Below are 21,264 nucleotides of genomic sequence, written 5' to 3' on the forward strand. Positions count from 1 at the left end.
GAGGGGGAGGGGGTGAGATGAGAGGAGGGATGGTGAGGAATTTGGAGGGATGGTGAGGGATGGAGGGCGAGTGAGGGAGAGCGAAGGAGAGTGAGGGAGGGAGGGAGAGCGAAGAGCGAGTAAGGGAGGGATGGATGGAGGATAGGAGAGGGAGTGAGCCGTAAGATGGGAAGAGAGCGAGAGGGAGGGAGTGAGGGGTAACGTGGGGAGAGAGAGAGAGAGAAAGAGGTAGGAGGCGAGAGGGAGGGAGTGAGGGGTAAGATGGGGAGAGGGAGGGAGGGAGGGAGAGCGAAGAGCGAGTAAGGGAGGGATGGATGGAGGATAGGAGAGGGAGTGAGCCGTAAGATGGGAAGAGAGCGAGAGGGAGGGAGTGAGGGGTAAGATGGGGAGAGGGAGGGAGTGAGGGAGTGAGAGAGAGAGAGAGCGCGCGAGTGAGCTGCGGGAGGGAGAGAAAGAGGGAGCTGGTGGGGCGAGAGAGAGAGAGAGAGCGAGAGAGGGCGAAGAGGAAAGGGGGTAGGAGGAGAGATGCTGCTAGCGCAGGGTGCGCGTGTCGTGAGTGAGCGGTACCATGCTGCTACTGCTGCTGCTACTGCGGCTGCTGTGGCCGTGATTAGGGACGAAGAGGGGGGAGCGGGGATGCCGGGCCTGACAGCGCTGTGACTGCACCTGTACTCCGACGGCTCCTCAAACCGTGCGCTTTCACACAGGTGAGAGTGAGTGTCCGGTGGCGTGCCGGTCTTCGTAGGTGCTGCTCGCTAACAGCACTTGGCCCAACAGTCTGCTGTGCCTATACGGGGGATCTTTGCCTTTGCGTCGGTGGCGAAGGTCTGAACCGGGTTCCGGGCCTCCCCTAGGTCGACTCAGCCTCAAATGAGTAGCTTGTGCGGTGTGTCAACATTGCCGCTGGGGAGACAAAGGTGGCCGGGCGTGGTGTTGGCCACCCATCCCCTCGTGCATCGTGCGGGACTTCATAGGTGCTACTCGCTAACAGCACTTGCCCCAACAGTCTAGGGCTATACGGGGGATCTTTGTCTTTGTATATGTGGGGGAACGAAAGTGCAGTGGTTAGCGCGCTGCGAGCCCAGAATCTTGACTTAGATTACCACCGTCATTAGCAGTGGCGACTATCGGAACGGGTCCCGGGCCACCCCTAGATCGAGTCAGCCTTTAAATAAGTGCCCGATGGTGTGGTGTGTAATCACTCGCACTGGGGAGACAAAGGCGGCCAGGCATCGTGTTATACACCTTGCCGGTCTTCATAGGCGATCGCTAACTGCACTTGCCCCGGGCGTACGCTGAAGGATACACGTGAGGAGATCTTCGTCTTTGACGTTATATATTCAAGATGCTCGCTCACAGCACAGATTGTTGTACGTGCGCGCGTGTTGTATGTGGGTTAGTGCGTTAGTCGGGGGCGAGGGGGCGGGGGGGGCTTAGTGCACGCATGCGTTACGACGTTTCGTGTTACGTGTTTAACTTCATGTCGGTGTTGGCGTGGCATCGGTGGTGTGTCTGGGTCCGTGAGTCGTCATCTCGCTTCTTGCGAACCCAGCCGACGACTTGAGCTCGGGTCTCGTCGTGGAAAACCCTCGTCAGTGGCGAGCGATATTTGACCCGGCCCCGATTTCTCCCCGAGGTCAATTCTGTCTCAAATGAGTAAAGTACCGGCTGCGGTGTTTCAACGTCGGCACCACTCGGAAGACAAAGGCGTGCCGGGCGTGGTGCGAACCACCGCATTTTCCATCGCCCGCCGTGCCGGCCTTCTTAGCTGGCCCGCTAACAGTCTAGCCGTCCACGTGGATATTGCAGGGTTATCATGAATACGATGTCAGGGCAGTATGTATTTATATAAAATGCAACATGTAATTTGGTGACGCTGTCGCGCGATCCACATCGTGTGTGTGAATCTTAAGCGGCGCTTTTCCTCGGCCGCATTGGCGACTTCTGATCGCAGTGGTTGGAAATTCCACTTTGCCATGGCGGGAGCAAGTATATGCCACGGGACAAGTATAAAACGGTGGATGCGTCTGTCAGTCGGGTTGGCTGTGCGGTGTGCGTGTTTAGTGCGCAGCTGTGGGTTTCGATGTGTTTCTAACCACACATCCTGGATTCGCGGAGATCTCAGAAGCGAATCAGAGGGGTTTGCGCTTGGTTTCGTTAATTTACGGAGAGACTCGCTTGGAATGCCACAGGAATTTCAGGCCGTATGCCGCGAGGTGTCCAGGAGATGGCAGCACAGCAACAATTTTTTGAATCCATCTGTGCGGAGATGCAAGCGTGCACGCAGCGTGGTGGATTATCTCTCTTGGTTCTGCGGGTTTTCCCTCCGCACGAAGCCAAACTTCTTAATTGATGGACGTCAGTCGGGCACTCATGTGAAAGAGATCCTGAAGACCGAGATCCTGAAGACTCGGTGAGCCATTCCTTGGTAAATACATGGCACTTGTTACTCGCTTCATCCAGCAGCGGATAGATAATGGGTGAAGATGATCAGCAGTTATATACAGCGGTGGTACATAACTGATCGTCGTCATCATCATCATCATCCGTTACATGCTCATACAGGGAAACCCGATCATCATCAGTCATGTACAGCACTCCTGCAGATGCAGTATAGAACTGCCGAAGACGGTCAGCTATCGAGAGTGCGTGTTTGTTTATCCGTAGCTACTGCAACATGCCCTTGCGTTGCTGTGCACGAAATGATCGATGGGCCCCCAGCCACAGTACGATAGATATGTGCCTCGGTTGGGAGCGAGCGGGGGGGGGGGATACAAGACAAAGACTGTACGTATACTGTCCTGTATTGAGTCGCAATGTTCAAGGCGCGACATGCGGGTGGCTTCGCGCAAGGCAATTGCAGGGCTGCGCTTTTACCTCCGAAAGGATCACAGAATGGCAGTCTCACGCACCGCACATCATTCGCATTCTGCACATTCGAGGCATGCCGACTGCAATCGGTCCGCGACGACTACAATCTCCGCGAATGCGCCGTGCGTTGACAGACCTCGGAAGCTAAATCGGCTTTGGGAGGTCCCGGCGGTTGGGGTGGCTTTTCGTGATGTTGTGTTTGTAAGGGCGACCGTCCGTGCACAGCAGGTGTCGTCACCACGACGACATGCCGCCCGGCACAGCTATTCCGCGAGTGACGAAGCCGTGGAAGTTGAGCGCACGTCTACTACGTGATGTGGAGAGCGGCAGCATTGTTGCGTGGCCACGTGTGTGATGTCAGCTGCACCGGGAGGAGCGGTGGCGCTGTGGGTTTTCATAGCGCGCCACGTGAACCCCGGCGGATATGAGTTCGATTCCCGGTGAAGGTTGAACATCAGCGATATGTGTAACCGCTCCTGGCTCCCACCACCTCAGTCTCACCCAAACTGTGCCAACTCGTACTGACCAGCCAGACTGTGTGTGTGTGTCATAGATGAGTACATGGGTGTCAGCGATGTCTGTCTGTGTGTGCTAGTGATGTGTGTATGCGTGTCGGCCGTGTGTGTTGCAGATGATTGTAGGGGTATCTGTGCCAGTGATGTGTGTCTGTGTGTGCTAGTAATGTGTGTACGTGTGTGTGTGTTTCAACAATGAGTGTTTACCGGTGCGTGTGTGTGTCGCAGTCGATTATGGATGGGTGTCAGTGAAGTGTCTGTTTCCTTTGATGAGTGTGTCTATGATGAATGTGTGTGTGTGCCAGTGATGATTGTGTGTGTGTGCCAGTGTGTGTACCATGAATGTGTGCGTCAGTGATAAGCGTGCGCCGCTGATGAATGCGTGCGCAATTCAGCGAAGTGCGTGTGTATGTTCGCAGTATGTGTGTTGGTGTGTCGCCGATGATTACATGGGTGTCAATGGAGAGAGTCTGTATCCACCGGTGATGTGCACATTACGCGTTAGCATCGTGCGCGCGCGTGCGTAATTGTGATGGTGTCTGTGCGTGTGTGTGGGGAGTGGCGGTGCTGCGGTTAGCGCGCTGCGCTTCGAATACCCGGCAGCCACGACCAAACGCGAGTTCGATTCCCGCTCACGGTTAACTAAATCCTCAAATAAATATCTGGTGCGGTGTGTTAACAAAAAAAAACATCGCCACCAGGGAGACAAAGGCGGTCGGGCGTGTTGCTGGCTACCCAACCCTTTTCTTGTGCCGCGCCGGCCTTCATAGGTGCTCGCTAACAGCACTTGCCCCTACAGTCTGTTGAGGCTATACGGGGTATCTTTGTTTTGTCGTCATCGAGCACTGAACAGCACTTGCCCTAACAGTCTGTTGAAGGCTATACGGGGGATCTTTGTGTCAGCAATGATTACATGGGTGTCGGTGGTGTGTGTGTGTTTCAGTGATGTGTGTGTGTGTGTAAGTGATGGGTGTGTGTGTGCATTTGTCGTCAATGATTACATGGGTGTCGGTGGTGTGTGTGTGTTTCAGTGATGTGTGTGTGTAAGTGATGGGTGTGTGCGTGTGCATTTGTCGTCAATGATTATATGGATGTCCCCGATAATTATATAAGGTGTCAGCGATGTGTCCGTGCCTGTTAGGAGCGCAATCTTACACTGGGACGCTGAGATCCGCCCGTTTCACCTGCGCCTGATCGCTCCGTGTCGGCGTTTTGCCTCTGATTTTTTTTATATCGCTTCGCGCTATCAGCACCATCATAGTACCCCCCCCATTAATACTGCTCCCTGAAGGTTGTGCGGTGCATCCTTCAGCACTAGCGGCCAATTAGGGCTCTCAGAGCCACGCTAAAGCAGCCTCATCCTCTGCTTACAACGGCGAATCTCTCTAATGCCGTGACGTGTGGGATTGAAACGCAATTTTGTTCGCGCGCGTGATGTGTGTCAGCGATGTTGATGTGTGTGTCAGTGATGTGTGTGTGTCAGTGATGTGTGTGTCAGTGGCGTGTGTGTCAGTGGTGTGTGTGTGTGTCAGTGGGGTGTGTGTGTCAGTGGTGCGTGTGTCAGTGATGTGTGTGTCAGTGGTGTGTGTGTGTGTCAGTGGGGTGTGTGTGTCAGTGGTGTGTGTCAGTGATGTGTGTGTCAGTGGTGTGTGTGTGTGTCAGTGGGGTGTGTGTGTCAGTGGTGTGTGTGTCAGTGATGTGTGTGTCAGTGGTGTGTGTGTGTGTCAGTGGTGTGTGTGTCAGTGATGTGTGTGTGGCAGTGGTGTGTGTGTCAGTGATGTGTGTGTGTGTCAGTGGGGTGCGTGTGTCAGTGGTGTGTGTGTCAGTGATGTGTGTGTCAGTGGTGTGTGTGTCAGTGATGTGTGTGTGGCAGTGGTGTGTGTGTCAGTGATGTGTGTGTCAGTGGTGTGTGTGTGTCAGTGGTGTGTGTGTCAGTGATGTGTGTGTGTCAGTGGTGTGTGTGTGTCAGTGGTGTGTGTGTCAGTGATGTGTGTGTCAGTGATGTGTGTCAGTGGTGTGTGTGTCAGTGGTGTGTGTGTGTCACTGGTGTGTGTGTCAGTGATGTGTGTGTCAGTGGTGTGTGTGTCAGTGGTGTGTGTGTGTCAGTGGTGTGTGTGTCCGTGGTGTGTGTCAGTGATGTGTGTCTGTGTCAGTGGTGTCTGTCAGTGATGTGTGTGTGTGTCAGTGGTGTATGTGTGTCAGTGGTGTGTGTGTCAGTGATGTGTGTGTCAGTGGTGTGTGTGTGTCAGTGGTGTGTGTGTCAGTGATGTGTGTGTCAGTGGTGTGTGTGTGTCAGTGGTGTGTGTGTCAGTGATGTGTGTGTCAGTGGTGTCTGTGTGTCAGTGGTGTGTGTGTCAGTGATGTGTGTGTCAGTGGTGTGTGTGTATCAGTGGTGTGTGTGTCAGTGATATGTGTGTCAGTGGTGTGTGTGTATCAGTGGTGTGTGTGTGTCAGTGGTGTGTGTGTCAGTGATGTATGTCAGTGATGTGTGTGTCAGTGATGTTGATGTGTGTGTCAGTGATGTTGATGTGTGTGTCAGTGATGTGTGTGTCAGTGGTGTGTGTGTGTCAGTGGTGTGTGTGAGTGGTGTGTGTGTCACTGGCGTGTGTGTGTCAGTGGTGTGTGTGTGTCAGTGGTGTGTGTGTGAGTGATGTGTGTGTCAGTGGTGTGTGTGTGTCTGTGATGTGTGTGTCAGTGATGTGTGAGTCAGTGATGTGTGTGTCAGTGATGTATGTGTCAGTGGTGTGTGTGTGGTGTGTGTGTCACTGGTGTGTGTGAGTGATGTGTGTGTCAGTGATGTGTGTGTCAGTGGTGTGTGTGTCAGTGATGTGTGTGTCAGTGATGTGTGTCAGTGATGTGTGTGTCAGTGATGTGTGTGTCAGTGTGTGTGTGTCACAGTGATGTGTGTCAGTGATGTGTGTGTGATGTGTATGTCAGTGATGTGTGTCAGTGGGGTGTGTGTCAGTGATGTGTGCGTCTGTGTCTATCTAACGTGATGTGTGTGTGTCTGCGTTCAACAGTGCCGTTCGTGTCAGCGCGCGTGTGTGCCAGTGTTGATGAATGTGTCAGCGAAGTGTCTGTACCCACGTGATGAGGGTCATTTACATGCGAGAGTGGATTGGGGGGCGGGCGGCGGGGGGGGGGGTCTGAATGGGGCTATCGCTGGATGCGGTAAGCACCGTGCATTGTCTGAGAGCCACTAATGGGATCTCTCACCTCCTTTCAATTCTGCATGAACGATACAAGTCAGCACGTAGCTATCGTGTTGACCATTGTCTAAGCCACCTCGCGGTATGCATGCCCCCCCCGCCCCAAATAAAACGCCTTCGACTCGTTCTGCACGCCGTGCAATGTCCCGATATGCTCTCGGGGGGGGGGGGGGGGGGTATTGGCTGAGGTTGGAGCAACGCTGCACGTTTCCTGGAGTGTGTGAACGCCTAAACGTAGAGGTAAATACGCAGCGCTGGAATGGTTTGCTCTTACCGCTGTGCTGACGGTATTGCCCTCCACTCGAGGGAGTTCTAGAGACCCCCCCCCCCCGCTCCTCCTCCATCAGCTCCCCCGCCCCTGTATATATAGTGTTTGGCCTACTCTTCCACGCTGGGCAGGCATTTTGGAAGAGGTGGGCGTAAGCCACACTTTAGCCGACCACACGTGACGTTCGTCGATTCTCTGATAGTCCAGCTGGTGAACGAATCTTGATGTGAAGCTTTCGTGACTGCAGGAACCCATACGCTTTGGTCACGTAGGTAGAAAATTATAATTAAAAACTGTGTTTTTTTATTTTAGCAGGTAAGGCTCACTGAGCAATACAGCTCTTTTTCAGCAGCGACCTGCCCACGCACGATCGCTCCACAAAGTGACTTATCATGATGTGTATAGCAGCCAACTCCTCTCTAAAACGCGTGATGATGATTCTGAACGTGGAGTGAAAAACACGGAGGACCCGGAGAAAAATCCACACGACCACGTGGAGAGAGAGAGAGAGACGTGAACAACTCTAAATCAATTCTAGATTTGAAGCTTTCGTGACTGCAAGGATTCATATTCTTAGGTTTTTACGGTAAAGTCACGTAGGTAAAAAAATTGAATTAATAAAAGTAAAATAAAAAATAAAATAAAAATCACGACGTTTCGGAGGCAACACAAGCTTCCGTCTTCAGGTGGAACCGTCACAACACGCTCGCTGTATCAAGTAAGAGAAATTACAATAAAACAGTCCTTGTACATATACTGGTTGCGGGTGGTTGAGCGTGGGTTGTGGGTGGGAGAACTCTAAATCAACAGCAGGCGTCAGGAACGGGATCGAACCCACCACCTCCTGTATACCACGCGAGCAATTCTTGTTAATGCCATGCGGGTCGTCGGGGTTAAAGGTCCATACTTCACCACATTGGTCGTGGCCGTTTGGTCACGGCAGAGAGCATATAGAATATGGAAGCATAGAAATACATTTCGATTGAAAGCTTTCGTGACTGCAGGGATTCATATTCTTGGGTCTTCTACGTGACGTTACCGAAATATTCTAGATTTGAAGCTTTCGTGACTGCAAGGATTCATACTCTGAAGTTGTTTCGGTAAAGTCACGTAGGTAAAAAAATGAAATTAAAATTAATAAAACTAAAATAAAAATAATAATAAAAATAATAAAAATCACGACGTTTTGGAGGCAACACAAGTCTCCGTCATCGGGTGGGACCGTCACAGCCGGATTTGCTGTATCAAGTGAGGCAGGGATTCCAAGATGCAAGTTCTTAAATACAAGTTAAGGGGGAGGGGGGGGGGAGCTTATCAGAATGTGGTAGCCAATGAATGGAACGTATTGGGAGGGGGGGGCTAAAAGAGAGCACGAGGTGTAGTTGACGTCGACGTGGACGTGTTTGTGCACAAGCCCCTGTTGGTGCACATGATGACGTATTGGAAGGGGGGGGGGGCTAAAAGAGAGGACGAAAGAACCAAGAACATAGAAATAGTGTTCAACAGTTGACTGCTGCGCTGGCGTCTGCTTGGCACACGCATATACTCTGCGCTCGCATGAGTATACGTGTGCACGACGCCGTTCACGCGCGTGAGCATTTATGCACGTATGTATGTGTGGCCATGCGTGTGAGTAATTTGTAATCAGGCGTGAATGCAAGTGGGTTAGCTGGATTTAATGTGTGGGTTGTCGTGGTGTGCGGGCGTGTGTGTGGGGGGTGGGGGTGAGTAGGCACTCGGGTTGAGTTTCAGTTAAAAAAAAATTTGTACTGGTAGGAACCTCCTGGTTACACCAGCCGACAGGGGATTATTGTGTCCGTCCGTCGTGCATATAAAAATGGGAGGGGTGGGGCTGGGTGGAGAGGGGAGGGTGGGGAGGGGTTGGGTGGGGAGGGGCTGGGTGGGGAGGGTGCGGCTGGGTGAGGGTGGGAGGGGTGGGGCTGGGTGGGGAGGGTGCGGCTGGGTGGGGGTGGGAGGGGTGGGGCTGGGTGGGGAGGGGCTGGTCACCCCGTGGTGCCCTTTTAAAACTCAACGTTTAACCTACTCACGCCGGCTTGTGCCCGCCCTCACATTCGGGCATATTTGCGGAATACACCATGCCGCCGTTGACCCTGGCCATTGACCGAGCAACCCAACGTTCCTACCAGCTCCCTCCGCAGGAATATGTTCTATTTTTATTTTTTCAAGGACAATCATGGATCCCTTTTGGGGATAATTTTCACGATGCACGTGTTTCGATGTAGTGATGCACCCAAGGCAGGTGAGATGGGGCAATTATCGCCCACCCCCCACCTTCCCCACTTTGCCCATCACGTTCAGAAGCTTTTAAAACCCCATTGGAGTTGAACGGCAGCAACGACGATGTGGGGGTTACTTTGCGTTTTCACACTTTGTGTGTCGTGAATCAGAATCTGTATTTTTACACTGCAGGAGGAATCCGATGAGCTATGAAGCTCTTTTTCACAGATGTCCTGTCGGGGCACGGGGTAAGAACATCACAACAACAAACAACACAAAAACACGATTGGAGTTCAAAGCACAATAAAGGTAAACAAATCCCCCAAATGCGTGCAAATAAAGCTAAACCATCCCCATCCTACCAGGCAAAGCTCACTGAGGTATTAACTCATTTTTAAAAAGCGACATGGCCACAAATAGATAGCTCAACGAAGTGGATTAACATTTGGACACTCATAGCAGCTAAATGCTCTAAAAGCGTGATGTTGATTCTAAATGCGGAGGGAAAAACCGGAGGACTCGGAGAAAAAATCCGCACAACCGTGAGGAAAGACAGAGACACGCAAACTCCAAATATGCAGCAGGCATCAGGGTCGGGATCGAACCCCCGACCTCCTGCATACCAGGCGAGGGAGTTAACATCTCCTAGCCACCGTGGTGATGATGAGAGAGAGACACACCACAAACTCCAAATATGCAACAGGCATCAGGGTCGGGATCGATACTCCCGTGTGTTAATTAATTTGAATAATCCGAATTATTTGTATTCGTTTATTTCGGATCGTCCGAATTTGTATGTCTAGGCCTGAATTTCAGACTGTTTAACAATTCATTAGAATATTCACCACCGCACTGGGTACACGTGCAGGCGTAAATATGTTTGTACGATTACACGGACGATGTTTGTATGCACACTGTTTATAGCACGCGTGAGTTTACGTATGTTTACCTATGCGGCTGTACGCGTGTGTGTTAATGCACGTGAGCGGTGGTGCAGCGGTTAGCGCAACTGCGCTACGAACCCGGCCGCTCGAGTTCGATTCCCGCTCGCGGCCAACACTGGTGACGATTATCTCTCAACCGGTCCTGTGACCTCCCCTAGTTCGACTCGGCCTCAAGTGAGTACCTGGATGCGGTGTGTAGTAAACATCGCCACTGGGGAGACAAAGGCGGCCCGGGCGTGGTGTTCCAACCCACCCCCTCGTGCGCAGTGCCGGCCTTCATAGGCGCTCGCTAACAGCACTTGCCCCAACAGTCTGTTCAGGCTATACGGTGGATCTTTGCCTTTTGGATGCATGTCCCTGTATAGGTGTATTTACTGTGGCGGAGTTCAAGAGGTCAGTGCACCTCGCGATACGATTCCGGCTCACGGTCAAACATCACCGGAAACAATACCTTCCCTCTCCTAGGTCGACTCAGCCTTGAACGAGCAACTGCCGTGGCGTGGAAACATCGCCATTGACTTCACTCGTGTTTGTCAACAGCAGTTGTCCCCCAACAATGGTCTGTGTGAAGCAGAGGTCGCAACCGGGTACCCGATACCCGTACCCTACCCGATACCCGGCTACCCGTACCCGGCCAGGTACGGGTACGGGTACCCGTTTGCGACCCAGGTGCGGCCGGGTACGGGTACGGGTAGGCCGTGAGTCACTGATGAGTAACTGTTTGTCACTCATTTCGGGTAGGGTACGGGTACGGGTAGGGAACGGGTACCCGTACCCGGCCGGGTACCCATTTGCGACCCTGATGCGACCGGGTACGGGTACGGGTAAGGAATCAAAACCCGTTTGCGACCTCTGGTGTGAAGTGATATCCGGCCTTGCCTCTGAGTGTGCATGTTGTCCCCTCCACATACCCATACACACACGGGCTCAATGGAATCCCGTGTGTGCATGTACTGACCACAAATCGTGTCTCCAAGGTGTCCTAACCTTTTTCAAAGACCCAGGGATTCCATCTAAGAGAGGGGGTGGGGCATGCGAGTGCATAACATTTTGAAATGTCGCCGTGCTTTACACACGCTTAATGCAGAGGGAACTTAAACAGCGTACGTACACAGAGCACCTTTTGCAAACTCTATTTTGTCTTTAGCATCGTGGTTGCCAAGCGCTGATATTAAAGGGCCCCAAATTTTCAAGCGGCTAGCAAACACACACTACGTACGGGGTGAAAGAAGTTCAACGTACATACTATTGAAGGTATACTTCTCTTTAATGCCCTGGATGAGAGTTTGTCCACTTCTTGAATTGAACAAAGTTATAATAAGGACTTGAAAAAATAGACTCGGGTAGGGAATTTCAATGGGGAGCAGCACGAGGGAGAAGCAGGTGACCTGCAGTGTGGTGAGTGTGTGGGTGAGTGTGTGGTGAGTGTGTGGATGAGTGTGTGGATGAGTGTGTGGGTGAGTGTGTGGATGAGTGTGTGGGTGAGTGTGTGGGTGAGTGTGTGGTGAGTGTGTGGGTGAGTGTGTGGTGAGTGTGTGGGTGAGTGTGTGGATGAGTGTGTGGGTGAGTGTGTGGGTGAATGTGTGGATGAGTGTGTGGGTGAGTGTGTGGATGAGTGTGTGGGTGAGTGTGTGGATGAGTGTGTGGATGAGTGTGTGGGTGAGTGTGTGGATGAGTGTGTGGGTGAGTGTGTGGTGAGTGTGTGGTGAGTGTGTGGATGAGTGTGTGGATGAGTGTGTGGTGAGTGTGTGGGTGAGTGTGTGGTGAGTGTGTGGATGAGTGTGTGGTGAATGTGTGGATGAGTGTGTGGTGAGTGTGTGGGTGAGTGTGTGGTGAGTGTGTGGATGAGTGTGTGGTTGAGTGTGTGGGTGAGTGTGTGGATGAGTGTGTGGGTGAGTGATTGAGTGGCTGAGTGAGTGTGTTGCTGTGACCTGCAGTGTGGTGGTTGAACACAACAGTATGCATGATGAAACAAAACAATCAGCATCTGGATGTATCAAGGTGGCAGGGTCTCTATGGTTTAAATCACAGTTCCTGAGCACAGTCCCACCCAAAGGGCCCCCAAAAACGCCAAGCAAACCAGCAAACAGACAGCGGCAAGAGAAATCGACGAGTCGAGTTCACGGGAACGGCCAGCATCGATTAGTAAGTAGCTGTAAACGAGTGATAAGCAGATGACCGACCATCGCCCGGTGAGCGAGTGTCTGCCGGTTAATCGGTGAGTCGCCAGAGAATCGATCAATCCTGACTGCTTTTGCGTTAAAGTCAATCAAGGCGGCACCGGAGATGAAGACGACAAAGACCCCCCCCCCCTCCCCCGTGTAGCCTGTAACACGAGGGGGCTGGGTGGGCAACACCACGCCCGGCCGCCTTTGTCTCCCCCAGTGGCCATGCTTACTACACAACCGCTGAGTCGAGCTGTCAAACACCTGCAGCAGTGGACGTGCGGTGCCATTTGGGGATGGGGCCAGTGTTGTATCGTCTGCAATCGCGGGATCCGATGGGGGGAGGTGGTGGTTTGGTCAGTGATGAGTCTTTTTTTGTGGTCCCCGGAGTTCATTGAAAGGGACTCGAAGTTGGCCACAGTTCCATTCGTCGTGCACGCATCGTCCGCCTTGGTAAGAGCGATGCATTTGGCGATGTGCGGTCGAGGGTTTTTTTTTTGTACGTGTGACACGATTGCTGCTGGCTCATACGCCAGGATAACACTTGGTCAACACACTTTTTCTGGCATAAGGTATTCAAACGCGTTTAATGTAATTTTGGGGTGCTGATTCCAAATTTGGCATCAGTTTTTGTCTATCACATCAGGTTTTTGAGATAGCAGATATTGCATTTTCAATAAAAACTGCAGAAGAAAAATATTAAATAAATGTGGATATCTACATAAAATTATATTATAAACACACTATCCTAAAAATACAGCACCATATTTTAACACTAAAGCAGTCACTCGCTCGCAACAACTTGCAATCATAAGTAACAGAGTTAATCTCGGGTAAAATCAATGAAAATGGGGTATGCCGATAGCTTAAAAATGAGATGTGATAGAGCAAATCTGAGATCAGATTTGGAATCAGCACCCTGAAATAAGTCTAAAACAGCTGCAAAAATCCAGGCCAGAAATTGTTTTTTGTTGTTGACCAGTGTAATCGTTCCAAATAGCTGAACGACGCTACGCAGTAATTCCCCCCATTCGTGCAATATTCTTCGTGTACGTTTTGTGCGTCGAAGTATTGCAATCAAATTTCGATTTAAAGCTTTCGTGACTGCAGGGATTCATCTTCTTGGTTCTTTCGGTAAAGTTACGTAGAAGGGAAATAATAAAATAATAAAATTTAAATAAAACATAATAAAATAATTTTCACGACGTTTCGGCTACAACGCAAGCAGCCGTCTTCAGGTGAAGAACAGGTCTGTCGGAAAGACAGCGTCTCAATCAGACGCTGTCTTTCCGACCTGTTTTTCACCTGAGGACGGCTGGCTTGCGTTGTGGCCGAAACGTCGTGAGAATTATTTAATTATGTTTTATTTTATTTATTTTATTATTTCTCTTCTACGTGACTTTACCGAAAGAACCAAGAAGAGGAGTATTGCATTCGTAGAGGCGGCCGTTTTGACCAATATATCGTTGCATCCTTTATTCTTTGCGCGAACAGGAATTTAATGTTATTACTGAGCAGCAATATGCGGCCAAATAATAATACAATTCATCTTATTGGTTCTTTCGGTAAAGTCACGTAGAATGGAAATAATAAAATAATAAAAATTAAACATAATACAATTATTTTATTACGTTTTATTATTATTATTTTATTTTTATTATTTTATTATGTTTTATTTTTATTATTTTATTATTTCCATTCTACGTGACTTTACCGAAAGAACCAAGAAGATGAATCCCTGCAGTCACGAAAGCTTTAAATCGAAATATTACAATTTCTAACGAGCGCAATGTTGCTGACAGAAGAGGCAATTCTGAAGTGCGTAACTGAGCTCAGTGTCACGTGACCCTGAGCCTCACGCGATCTCATCGGAAATGTGTGCATGTTGAACTTCTTTTGCACCGTACGTAGCCAACCGTGCCAGTCAAAGGTGTGGATATGAGTAAGCTCCTAAGGTTGGAGCTTGGTAAGTAATGATATGGGACATTGCCTGCATATACCATGTGGAGCATTGTTGTACTGCACTGTGACCAAGAGTTTGCAGTAGAGAAATTGATTCTTGAATCTATCTGTGCGGAGCTGTGAGTGTTACCCCCCCCCCCCCCCACACTCGGTATTGTATGGGGTTTCTCTGGCTTCCTTGTGTTTTTTTTCTTCCAACATTGATCCAAAAACTCTCATTTAATGGAATTGGACAAACACCTTCACGCAGGACCCTCCTGAAAGAGTCACGAGGCTCGGTGATGCTCCTCTGGATATATACCACAATCTCTCAAAGCATTATACAAATATAAATTTTGACACAACTGCAAAAGTAAGCAGAGGTTGTGAAATGGGCACTGGATGATGCCGGGATTGAGGCATGAAAGTTGGATCCCTTCATCCGGCAGTGGTCTCTCCACTGCTAGATGAAGGCCTTCCCAGGCCGTCACCATTTCTGGTGATCACGCAATGTAACGATCCACTCGGCACCTGCGCACGAGCTTATTTGTTGTCGCTCCATCTCCTCGGTGGCCGAGCCTCTTGGACGTGGTTCTGCTCCATCATTGTTCTTCAACACTGACCGAATCTGTCCCTTCCGGCGATGGTGTCCTCTTACTATTCTTCACAGTTTGAATGATGTCGTTATCCTGTCTATGATCGCTAATCCTGAACCACATCGAGCTGAATACTCTTTTTGTGTGTTGTTTCTACTGAATGCTGCCTATAATCCCAAGATAACGTCTGGGAGCCAATCGCTTCATGCACATACGTCGGCAAGTCCAAAACACGGAGACATTTTGAAAAAGAAAGAACCCCTTTTTCACCGTCAACCCCAGAGTGAACGGATAGGCATTTCCAAAATATCAGCATTTAACCGTGTTCCTGATGGGTTGGCACCAGATATTTTGATAGCTTTGTAGTTTCTGATTTGGAAATATCCAGCAGTATTTGAATGAGATACACACCACATCTGCTGTTCACATGTGGTAGGGGTTGAGTGTGGGTAGGCCCACCTCTATCTACCAAGACATCTGGTCAGCGTGGAAGAGTAGGCCAAATGCCCTTTAGAGCTCCATCTAGTGGAGGCCCTTCCGCCAGCAATGGCACGAGCATTTACAGGGTTACATACAACTCCACTGCTTCGGAAGCGAGGGCAAACGTTGGGCCGACGTTGGGACAACGGTTCCAACAACATACCAACGTTGGGCGAATGTTGGGCCAACGTTGGTATGTTTCCTTACTTTCGTAAGCCGTGACCGATTCTGAAAACGGTTAACCGGTTTACCGGCTATCGTATAACAACCCTTTAATGTGGAATGAAAGTATAGCAGCCTGCAGTGCGAATGGACTAGTGACCATGGGAGGTAATGACAGGAGAGTCAGCCTACCCTGCGAATGGACTAGTGACCACAGGAGGTAATGACAGGGGAGTCAGCATACAGTGCGAATGGACTAGTGGCCACGGGAGGTGATGACAGGAGAGTCAGCCTACCCTGCGAATGGACTAGTGACCACGGGAGGTAATGACAGGAGAGTCGGCCTACCCTGTGAATGGACTAGTGACCACGGGAGGTAATGACAGGGGAGTCAGCCTGTAGTGCGAATGGACTCGTGGCCACGGGAGGTAATGACAAGGGAGTCATCATACAGTGCGAATGAACTAGCGGCCACGGGAGGTAATGACAGGGGAGTCAACTTGCAGTGTGAATGGACTAGTGGCCACGGGAGGTAATGGCAGGAGAGTCAGCCTGCAGTGCGAATGGACTAGTGGCCATGGGAGGTAATGACAGGGGAGTCAACTTGCAGTGTGAATGGACTAGTGGCCACGGGAGGTAATGGCAGGAGAGTCAGCCTGCAGTGCGAATGAACTAATGGCCATGGGAGGTAATGACAGGGGAGTCAACCTGCATTGTGAATGGACTGGTGGCCATGGGAGGTAATGACAGGGGAGTCAGCATACAGTGTGAGTGGACTAGTGGCCACGGGAGGTAATGACAGGGGAGTCAGCCTGCAGTGCGAATGGACTGGTGGCCATGGGAGGTAATGACATGAGAGTCAGCCTGCAGTGCGAATAGACTAGTGGCCACGGGAGGTAATGACAGGAGAGTCAGCCTGCAGTGCGAATGGACTAGTGGCCACGGGGAGTCAGCTTGCAGTGCGAATGGACTAGTGGCCACGGGAGGTAATGATAGGAGAGTTAGCCTGCAGTGCGAATGGACTAGTGGCCACGGGAGGTAATGACAGGAGAGTCAGCCTGCAGTGCGAGTGAACTAGTGGCTGCAGGAATGATCGAGAATAGTAGCGTGGCCAGGTGACGGAAGAGGACGGTAGAGTCTGCTGGTAGAGCGAGCGTCTAGAACCACGAGAAGGTTTGGGAATGGGGGCGTGGCCTCGGACCGTATTTAAGGGAGATCCACGGGAGACTCGGGGCTGTTGCAGTGGAGTCTCCCCGCCTGTTCGAATTTGAGCACGTGGCTCCTTAAATAAAGAAACCTTCTCAAGACAAGTGCGTCGAAGTCGTCTTTACAAATGTATACAACACACTCGCACAAATGGCATAGTCAGGATGTATGGTAAGGGGTCATCCATAAATGACGTCACGCACCTAGGGGGGGGGGGATCAGACATTTGTGACGATGTGTGACGAAGGGGGGGGGGGGGGGTTGAGAATTGTGACGTCACATCAAAATGTGCAACTTAAATAAATATAGACACGTTCTACTTAATTCAATAGACTTTTTAATACATGTATTCTCCTACAACATCAGAGTGCAGCGCCACATTAAATACGCACTACAAAGACAATAGTTTAAAGCGATTTGAAGCATTTTTTATTTGGGGGAGGAGGGCAGAGCTTTGTGACGTCATATTTGAGGGAGGGGGTGGGGTCAAAAATCGTCCAAAATCGCGTGACGTCATTTATGGACGGCCCATAATGCCATACTGTGTGTGTCAGATATTTAACAGTTTTAACCCTACAACAAAATTACGTAGAATATCCCGGATCTCGTAAAAAGAAAAACATCTGAAACGAAGCGGGCTGGTTCTGGAGAGTGCTTGGATGGTGGATTGCTAATTAGTCTCATGCAATTAATTACCACCGTGTGTCATGTGCTATGCAGCGAATGTTAAAGGTCTGGTGACATTCCAAATGAGTGCGCCTTTGTGTGTCGTAGGCATAGGGCAAATCTCAGACTGAAATAATGATTCATAACCAACACATTGTAAGAATTTTCCCCAAAAAAAACCTTTCCACGTAATTATGGGTTTCCATGGCGACAAGATAGTAAATCTCAGTGGACTCTCTGCTGGTTGAAATAAAGAAAAAGTTTGCTGCACATTAACACTTTCCAAGAGAAGGATAATATGATTGTTATCCGAAGACCATTATATCTTTGTTGAGATAAATAATGTATTGCAGCACTTAAAATGGTCTTCTTAAGGTACCACTGCAGCATGCTTATTGAGTGGCCAAGCGTGCACTTGTGTGTGCGTGTGCCTGTGTGTGAGTGGGAGTGTTGTGGTTAGCGCACTGCACTACGAACTTGGCGACCTGAGTTCGATTCTCGCTCACGGCCAGCACCAGTGACGATTATCTGAACCGGTCCTGGGCCTCCCCTATATCAACTCAGCCTCAATTGAGAACCTGGTGCGGTGTGTAAACATCGACACGAGGGAGATAAAGGTGGCTCAGGCGTGGCGTTGGCCACACCACCCCTTCGCGTACCGTGGCGGCCTTCACAGGCGCTCACTAACAGCACTTTACCCAATAGTCTGTGAAGGCTATATGGGAGATCTACGTATTTGGGGAGAGGTAGTGCTTTCGTTGGCACAATTCTATACGATTTCCACTCGCGGCCAGCACCAGTGACGATTATATGAACCGGTCATGGGCCCTCCCCTAGGTCGATTCTGCCTCAAATGAGTACCTGGCGCGGTGTGTAATCATCGCCACTGTGCTGATGGCCACCCACCCCCTCGGGTGCTGTGCGGGCCTTCGTAGGTGCAAACACTCGGAGCACTTGCCCCAACAGTCTGTTTGGCTACACGGGGGATCTTTGTCTTTACGCCTCTCACACCATTACGCATGACCAGCACATAGTCATCCTGCTCCTGTCCTGAGATTGTATTATTTTAGTTAATAATAGATAGAGTTGTAGTGCATGTGCCATGATAGAAATAAAACATTTTCCAGCGTGCAACAATGTTGTATATTTTCAATATATTTCGAAGGACACTTTTATTATCACAAAGCGTATCGAATATGTGCTATGTGTATCCAGCCACGAAGTGAAAAAAAAATGCTCGTGGGAATCGTCAGATAGCACAGCCCTCTCGTGAGAGTTGACCCTGAATATGACACCACGTGGCTCTGTACAGAAGCACATACATAGTTATATCATGCAAGCCAAAAGTCCAAGAGATTTCCTGTTCAAATGGAAATGTGGGGTGGCCTTCATCTCCTGTTTACAACGCGAACTAGCGGTGGGAATTCCTCATTACTATGGTGGGGACGAGTCTACATCTGCAATCCAGTGAAATACTGGACATCTGTTCAACACGAGCTTCATAGCTCATCGTATTCCCCCAACAGAAATGCATATTCTGATTCTGAAAGGACAACGTCTGCTGCCCATCATCTCAGATGGACGATGGGCTGAGTCACCACTACGCCTCCCCATGCAGAGGAATGACCCCAAATGACACGCCACGAAATCACTTCCGCAGCCCACGTTTGACACGGCCACAAGATGGCACTCCTGAAGGCCTTCCGGCCGTCGTCCACGAGGCTGTAGATATATGCCTATCGCTCGATTGATTGAGTTACGTGCAAAGACGAATACCGTAAGATATTTTTAACAGTCAATAGGGACGTGGCCTCGTGGATTTTTATCCGTGTCCTCCGGTTTTTCCCTCTACGTTTCGAATCAATATCACGTGTTAGTGTTTGGCTGCGATAAATATTCATATGATAAGCCACTTCGTTAAGGTATCATTTGTGGCCAGGTCACTTCTGAAAAAGAGCTAATAGCTCAGTGGGCCTTACCTGGTAAAATAATGAAAAAAAGAAAAGGTTCGTTTTGTACTGCGCTCGCATTGAGTCGCAATAAAAACAATAATTAAAAACTGTTCACGCTTACGGTGACTTTCAGACCGTATTCCATTCTCTTCCTCTCCCCCCTCCTCTTTTCCGAACATAGATGGACTCGTCCATCTGACCAACTGACAAATCGCTGTCCGTGGTGCTGACGTTAAGAAAAAAACGACACTTTTTTCAAAATTTCTTGCTGTGGATTTCACACCTGATGATGATTGCTAGTGTTGCAGTTGAAACGTCGTGATAACTTTATATTTTTATTATTTTATTATTTCCCTTCTACGTGACTTTACCGAAAGAACCAATAATATAACTGGCACCGTTGTTTCAACTGCCCCGCCAAACATTACAATATCACCCGCCCATCATCTACACGCGAGTCTCAACTCGTTCGTTGAGTGCGACGTCAGCGGCACGGCACGGCTTGTGCAGTGGAAAAACACCTTGATGCTCTCACGAGCCGAGCCGTGCCAGGCCGGCTCGGCATGGGCATGAAGCGGCGTATTCGTTCAGTGGAAAACGGGGGGGGGGGGGGGGGGTTGACTGGTGTGGTACAGTAGGAAATGGGAGCTCAGGGGGGCCCGGCAAATGGTCGGTATCGGTGGAATCGGTCTTTGTGAAGGAGGCCTCAGAGTGATGCCACTAACCAAGCAGGTGGTTGTTGTCACCCTCCAACAAACAACGACAGGGGATGGAGAATCGATGGCCGCAGCAACAGTCAACGGTGTCGAGGTGGCTGATTTATCGCGAATGGGGCAGTAGGTGGTGGCTATTTTTTAATACAATTAACAGTCGCACCAGATCGCAAACCCCTAAATGTATTGGTCTGGCACATGAACCTCTCATTAGGGAGCTTTCACACTGGTGGGGGACACGAAGACTTGCTCTGGTGTCTCCTCCAATTAGTAGTGAACGTTCGCGAGCAGGCGGGTAATGATTCGACTCCTCCTGGTGATTCAGTGAATTGTTATTATTTTGCGGTTATGATTAATTTCAAGAATTCCTAAAAAAAATATCTCTCTCTGTCACGTTTTACTGTCTCATTTGTATTGTTTCTTGTTCGTTTGTGTCTCTTATATTTTTGTCATTGCATTAGCCTATAATTTGCCTTTTTAAAGATAAAGGTGCAGCCTTGCAACTGCTTGATTGAGCCACTGTTGGTGGAAGGGCCTCCACTAGAGGGAGCTTTAGGATAGCTTCTTTCTCGAGGATATTTTGGTCCTCTCTTCAACACCATTCAATCATCTAGGAACATGCGAAAGTTACCACATTTTACCCGATCTGCCAATCGAACTGACGACTTCTGGATTTAGAGTCGCGTGTGTGATTGAAATAATGGGGGACAAGTTTTTGATTCTCCCCCCCTCCTCTTACCACCCATCAGTATAAATGGGTACACTATTAGATTCGTCACGTTGAGCTATCATTTGTGGCCAGGTCGCTTCTGAAAAAAAAATAGCTTCGTGGACCTTGCCTAGTAAAATAAAAATTGGTTAATTTGTTTTAGTGATTAGTTTTTCTTTCCTATAATATCTACTCCTATCGTGTTGTTGTGTTGTTTGTTGTAACTTTCTGACCCGCCCCTACTGGACATCTTTGAAAAAGAGCTTTACAACTCATCGGATTCATACGGTATAAACAAAAATTCTGATAATCGACGAACAATTTGCTGTGGTGGGGTAAAGCGTGGGTATTTCTACGTCTTCTAAGACATCCGGTTAGCGTGGACAGGTAGGCCAAAACATCTTGTCAGGGGGACTTAAAGAGCTACCTCCTGGGGAGTTTATTTTGTCAGCAGTTGCATTCGCAAGAGAGTGAAAGCCTTCTGATGAGTTCCTGGCACGGTGCGCTGCCCACAGGGCCTTGAGTTTAAACTCGATCTTGCATGTGCTGTGCATTCATGAAAACACGTACACTCGCTGTGGCGTCAAAGATGCATATTCGAGTTTATATTTCTGGATCGCTCAGATTGC

General features: G+C 49.7%; 1 protein-coding gene across 1 annotated transcript in view; it reads left to right on the top strand.

Moving 5' to 3' along the window:
• Window positions 1–497: 497 nt before the first annotated feature.
• The window catches only part of LOC133356217 (leucine-rich repeat and fibronectin type-III domain-containing protein 4-like), a 157,159-nt gene continuing 136,392 nt past the window's right edge, over window positions 498–21,264 (top strand). Inside the window, exon 1 of the mRNA XM_061573592.1 lies at window positions 498–707. The gene's annotated coding sequence lies outside the window, so the exon portion shown is untranslated. The remainder of the gene's footprint in view (window positions 708–21,264) is intronic.

Source organism: Lethenteron reissneri, chromosome 53, assembly GCF_015708825.2.
Source record: "Lethenteron reissneri isolate LAM-NWPU_2019-01 chromosome 53, ASM1570882v1, whole genome shotgun sequence".
NCBI lineage: Eukaryota > Metazoa > Chordata > Hyperoartia > Petromyzontiformes > Petromyzontidae > Lethenteron > Lethenteron reissneri.